Source organism: Schistocerca americana, chromosome 5 (genome assembly GCF_021461395.2).
Source record: "Schistocerca americana isolate TAMUIC-IGC-003095 chromosome 5, iqSchAmer2.1, whole genome shotgun sequence".
NCBI classification, from domain to species: Eukaryota; Metazoa; Arthropoda; class Insecta; order Orthoptera; family Acrididae; genus Schistocerca; species Schistocerca americana.
In genome coordinates, this window is record NC_060123.1 from 178,860,529 (window position 1) to 178,867,382 (window position 6,854).

Genomic DNA, 6,854 nt, shown 5'->3' on the forward strand with positions numbered 1-6,854 from the left:
GAGTTTTCGGTCTATGATCATTTCAAGTAATTTCACTGTTGTATTATAATTTTTACTAATACTGAGATTAAAAATTATTTATTCTGTTTCGGCCTGGTTTATGCACAGCTATCTGACCCGACACAAGTGACGTGTCATTTGCAGAATTTCTCTGTTTTACCTAGTACACTTCGTTCATTACCTCCCGTGGTTATTAGTATCATATCGTGAGCAAATAGTATATTCTTACATGTTACATAATTCGAGAAGGATGTATCCAACATCAGAGCCTTGGAATATTCTTCTTTTCATTGGGAAATTTCTGATCTCTACTTATTTTCATAAATAAACTGTGCCATGTTGCTTAGATAAGACTGGAATAAACTGAGTGCTTTATCTTCAGCATTATAATGTTCTAACGTCTTTGACGATTGTCTCATGTGACCAATTCGTCTTTCACTCTTTTTTACTCGGAGAACTTTAGCTTCCCTTTATTAGTTACCACAAAATATGGTCGCGTATGATGTTACGAAATAAAAACAAGCATACTATGCAAGCTGTTTTAATTTACATTTTCTATGCCTGACATTATTGTTTGGACGTTATAGCAGCTCTAAGTTGTTCTTCTACAACCTTAATTTATTATGAAGCGGTAATTCCCACAGTTCAACAGACATATGGTGCATGCAAATCTCATACAATTCTGAATTGGATATTGCGTACTTCTTTGAAGTTTAGTACCGAAGTGTTAAATGGACACCCTACCTGCAAACAGGCGTTGATGTACTTCATTGGGGACATGCTGAAAATGTGTGCCCCGACCGGCATTCGAACCCGGGATCTCCTGCTTACATGGCAGACGCTGTATCCATCTTTTTTTTTTTTTTTTTTTTTTTAAATTCTCATTTTGTCCGCGTTTGTTCGTTGTATCTGCTCGGGACGGACGTCGTAAGACATCCGATTAAGTTCTTTGATGATCGATCAACTCAGTTTTTTTATTACAGAAGGTACGTAACCCTCTGTCCGAACACGCTGAGCTACCGTGCCGGCATCCATCTGAGCCACCGCGTGCACAGAGGATAGTGCGTCTGCAGGGACTTATCCCTCGCACGCTCCCCGTGAGATCCACATTCCCAACATGTCCACACCACTACATTCGTAGTGCGCCTAATAGATGTTTGCCCATCATACTCATTACTCGTGGCAGATTAATCTACCAAGTCCCGTACGAGTTCGGGCATAGCGTGTGCTGTTTGCAGCTAGGTTGTCCATTTAATTATCATTTCATTTCTAGCAAAGCTGCATGGTCATCCACGGTAACTGTTCTTTCGGGAACAGATACTACCGTCATATATAGTTAAAATATGGCTTCCCGGCCATTGACCTTCTTGTGCGAACGCACACACTATGCCCGAACTCGTACGGGACTTGGTAGATTAATCTGCCACGAGTAATGAGTATGATGGGCAAACATCTATTAGGCGCACTACGAATGTAGTGGTGTGGACATGTTGGGAATGTGGATCTCACGGGGAGCGTTCAAGGGATAAGTCCCTGCAGTCGCACTATCCTCTGTGCCCGCGGTGGCTCAGATGGATAGAGCGTCTGCCATGTAAGCAGGAGATCCCGGGTTCAAATCCCGGTCGGGGCACACATTTTCAACATGTCCCCAATGAAGTACATCAACGCCTGTTTGCAGCTATTGTGTCCATTTAATTATCATTTCATTTCTAGCAAAGCTGCATGGTCATCCACGGTAACTGTTCTTTCGAGAACAGACACTACCGTCATATATATTATTGACATATCTTTCTGTCAGAAAAGTTTATCTGGTATTTATTGCAATGTTTGTACAATTTGTAATTGAAACAAACTGGACAGTGAATCCAGACTCGTGCACTGCGATAGGCATGCCATCCCACGTGGGATTTCCACGCATTGCAGATATTGCAGGGACCGGCGATTCTTCGTCAGGGACCGTTTCTTTGCTGGATCAACATGATTCAGTATTACAGGAGATATTTTGTCAATGTTTCACACAGGAATTACGGCGTTACTTTGTAACGACATTGAATCCTCATTGACTGAATTCTGGATCATCAGGATCTCTGCTGTCTTACCCTATTAAAACTTACAATATTTGTTTGTTTTTGATGGTATCAACTGAATTTATCCATTTTTTTGTATATATATATATCAAACCTGTTTTCAAACGGGTGTAGCACGGAAAGGGTACGTTCCCGGGTACGGGCTCCTAATCGAATGTTGTAAGCACAGTTCCTTCTACACGTACTCCAGGTTTATAACGGAATTTTAGAGCATCTTGTGTTTATGAATACTAATTTATGTACAACATTTGGTCTGTCCTTGTATCTAGATAAGAGAGGATAAATGATTCAAACGGCTCTAAGCACTATGAGACTTAACATCTGACGTCATCAGTCCCCTAGACTTAGAACTACTTATACCTAACTAACCTAAGGACATCACACACATCCATGCCCGAGGCAGGATTCGAATCTGCGACCGTAGCAGCAGCGCGGTTCCGGACTGAAGCGCCTAGAACCGCTCGGCCACAGCAAACCAGCTAACAGAGGATAAGAAAATAGTAAATAAATAATAGAAATGTTCGTGTCGACCAACGGTATCCGTGTCCATATTACCTATTAAGTCTCCCTCTCAATCGGAACAAGTCGGCTCGACTCGTGGAAATCGGCTTTCAAATATTTTTCTACATTGTGACCTGTTACTGAACCTGACGTGGATTTCTCTTAATGGATTCTTATGGTATTGATTAATGACCATAATTGTGCACTTGCTTGTCTTGTAGTATGTTTTTTCTTAAGAAGAATTTCTGATGAAGACTACCTTTGCTTTTCTTTCACGATGTGTTTAAGTAAGCTCGCAGCCTGCAGCAGCCGATACTACGCTCCAGTTTCCCATATAACTCTGTCAGTCTCTACAAATGTTTCACCTATTCCGCGGCTCTGCAGGTATCTTTTAACCTTATGTGATTTTGAGCAGTTAAAGACAAATCAGCGGACAGGAAAATTGGTGTTAACAGCAGCAGCACAATCACAAATCTCACAGACCGCCTCTTATCAAATTTCCAGTTAACAGCCATTATTTGTATTCAGGGAAATTAATTTCTGCTTATGCTTCAGAAATGCTCTTACACGTTGCAAATTATACAAGCAGCACTCACATGTGTGTATGGCAAAGATGATTTCTGTAGGGAAGGCTCCATTTACACTAGATCTTAGCTGAATATCCTACATTCTGATTTTATTAAATGAGGGCAAAATGCTGAAAACGGAACGAAAAAGGTAGTGTGGATATATAAACGGAAAGACGCTGCATGGGTTTTATACCCACAAAAGGTGACGACAAAAGATTTTTAACAGTGTAGGTTTCAATGATAGGTAACAGACATATGAAGACAGCAGACAAGTATGCCGGCCGGATTGGCCGAGCGGTTCTAGGCGCTACAGTCTGGAATCGCGCGACCGCTACGGTCGCAGGTTCGAATCCTGCCTCGGGCATGGATGTGTGTGATGTCCTTAGGTTAGTTAGGCTTAAGTGGTTGTAAGTTCTAGGGGACTGATGACCTCAGAAGTTAAGTCCCATAGTGCTCAGAGCCATTTGAACCAGACAAGTACGAATATTCTATCTGTACCAGCGTTTTAGCTCCACACTCAAGAGGGCAGTCAGATGGAGCACCGTCACGTAGTAGCCTCATTACCCTTCGTAGCAACAAAGGCATGTTCTGCAGCAGGAGGGGCAGGGTAACCCACAAGAAAATACGCCTCACCTGTGAGGAGTTGTGGAAGGATAGCTGATCCCAGGAGGCGGTCGTCAAGAATCCACGCCGCCACACTGGAGGCTGAACCGGTACTAGTGGTTCGTTGCCACCAAGCCATAGAGATTCTGTGCAGCTCACAGATGGGTACTGTGCAAGGTGACTATACTAGCTCTCGTAAGGGTGGCATCGGTGAAAAAAATGAAATGATCGTATGGCGTCAGTGGGCGGGACCTCTCAGGCGGAAAGTTCGACCGCCAAGTGCAAGTCTTATTGAGTGCGACGCCGCTTTGGGCAACTGTGCGTCGACAATGGGGATGAAATGATGATGAGGACAGCACAAAATCCAGTCCCTGAGGGGAGAAAATCCTCCACTCCAGCAGGGAATCGAACCCAGGACCTCGCGCGTGGCATTCCAAAGTGCTGACCGTTCAGTTGTTGGGGCGGACAGCGCCTGTGAAAAGGATAGATAAGAGAAATTCCAACATCGTGATGGTCTAAGCGACGAACCAGCGACAAAACCACCGCCGCGGACTCACGTCCGTACATAATAAGGCCTGTAGGTGATACGGATAGTGGTTAGTTGTCGTGGGGAATGTTCCACACGGTGGTATGGCGTACACCACGCTGGAGGGCCACCAGACTGTTGCTGATACCGGAGTCACTGTCAAAAGGTCTCTACTTCCTCGGAAAGCATTTCCAGTCGTTTGTCCACATGACCTTCTATGTTAGTTATCCTCGCAGGGATCGTTTCCTCCACTTTGTCCCCATGTAACAACGTCATCCAGTATGTTTCGTGTTCGTGGGTAGTCAATCATTCTTGCAATTAATCACTTATGGTGATGCTTGGTAGACTGCGTTACATTGTGCTTTTTAGTGCGAAGGCTAACTATTGGTTAACCGTTGTCACCAAGTTGTATGTAATTAAATGGGCTTATTGGGGTCAGATTCCACATACATCCTAATAAAAGAAAAAAAAAACGGACGACCCACGAAGGAATTGTACAAATGGGGTTGAAACCAAGAGGTGTGATGTGCATGTTCACACAAACAAATGAGTACAATCCGAGAAAAACTGGATGATTTATTCAAGAGAGCTTTCACAAGTGAGCAATTGCGTAACGCTTTGTTCCACCTCTGGCACTTATGCAAGCATCGGTAGAGTTTTGGGATGTTCTCCTGAGGAATATCATCCAAAGTTCTGTCCAATTGGCGTGTTAAAATCCGGAGTTGTTTGGAGGGCACCGCCCGCAATGCAACTGGCGAGAGATCAGATGACCCTACTGACCGAGGCAGGGTTCGGAAAGCACGAAAACAAGCAGAAAAAACTCTCCCCGTGAGAGAGGCTGGGCATTATCTTGCTGAAATGCAACCCCAGGACGGTTGCCATGAAGGGCAAGAAAACGGAACACCGTCGGCGTACCGCTGTGCTATAAGGATGGCGCGGATGACAAGCAAAGGCATCCTGCTATGAAGATAAATGACAAGCGGACCATCACTACGGGGTGTGGGGCTGCATGGCGGGCGACGGTCAGGTTTGTATCCCAGCGCAGACCTCGCGTTTCCGGACACGTCTTCGGCCTGGAATCCCATTGACTGGAGTCTGATTGTGTTGAGAGATGAGTCTCGCTTCGAAATGAGCCCTGATGACCAGCGAAGAAGTTTCTGGAGACATTCCGGAAATCGGAGGGATACCAGCTTGACTGTCACCCACCTTATGATCCGAAAGCCAGGGGAAATGATATGGGGTGCCATTTCTTTTCGTAGCAAGATCTCTTCGATTGTCATCCGCGGTTCCCTTACTGCGCAGTGGTACGTCAACGATATTGTACGCCCCATTTTATTGACCTTAATGGCAAACCAACGCCCGCGACTGTGGACGAGCGGTTCTAGGCGCTTCAGTCTGGAACCGCGCTGCTGCTACGGTCGCAAGTTCGAATCCTGCCTCGGGCATAGATGTGTGTGATGTCCTTAGGTTAGTTAGGTTTAAGTAGTTCTCAGTCTAGGCGACTGATGACCTCAGATGTTAAGTCCCATAGCGCTTAGAGTCATTTTTTGAGCAAACCATCTTGTGCTTACAATTCTGCAAGATAATGCCCGGCCACATACGGCGCGAGTTTCTACTGCTTGTGTTCGTGCGTGCCAAACCCTACCTTGTCCAGTAAGATAGCCAGATCTCTCCCCAGAGAGTACTGTGGGCACCGCCCTCCAACCGTTTCAAGATTTTACGACGTAACATGCCAATTGGACAGAATTTGGCACGATATCGCTCAGGAGGACATCCAATAATTCTGTCAAACAATGCCAAACCGAATAACTGCTTGCATATGGGTCAGAAGTGGACCAACACGTTGCTAAATTGCTCAATTTGTGAAGCTCTTTCTCTTGAATAAATCACACAAGTTTTGTGTTACTGTAATCATTTGTTTGTCAGTACATGTACATCACATCTACCGATTTCCGCCCGATTTCAATAATTACTTCGTGATGTATCTCTTTTCCTTTTTTTTCTAGTTTTTAATTTTTTCATTCTTTTATTTATTTTTTACCTTAAGTCGAATTATTAGACAACAGCATTCAGTATTGCATTAGGATTTCATTTAACTGTTTAATTAACATATTTCAATAACAACATTACGAACAAGACGAGTTCCGGTAACAACTTGGACAGACTGTCAACTATAATCCCAGAAATTAGGTTGAACAATACGTTTTGTTACATGTTGATCATTGTTCCAGGCAAAAATCAAAGTTACGTTGTGTACGTGTGGGTAAGCACTTATAGAAATTCTTTCTTTTTATTCTAATATTCCAGTGGGTTGGGGGTGTCGCAGAGAAGCCCCTATTGGGAACAGTTGGGAATTTTCAGTTGCAACATTCACTTGACAACCAAGGGAAAGATATAAGGGAACTTGGTGGGAAGCAGTGCCTTCGAACCAGTTCCGATTTTGTATGGGACAATGTTGATCATTGTGCCAGCTAAAATCTAAAATTGTGTGTGTGTGTGTGTGTGTGTGTGTGTGTGTGTGTGTGTGTGTGTGAGAGAGAGAGAGAGAGAGAGAGAGAGAGAGAGAGA

At 44.1% G+C, this 6,854-nt stretch overlaps 1 non-coding gene across 1 annotated transcript; it reads left to right on the forward strand.

The window, feature by feature from the left end:
* The first annotated feature begins 1,555 nt into the window (after positions 1-1,555).
* Positions 1,556-1,630, forward strand: Trnat-ugu. The gene has a single exon. It is a non-coding gene; the product is annotated as a tRNA-Thr (tRNA).
* The last annotated feature ends 5,224 nt before the right edge of the window (positions 1,631-6,854 follow it).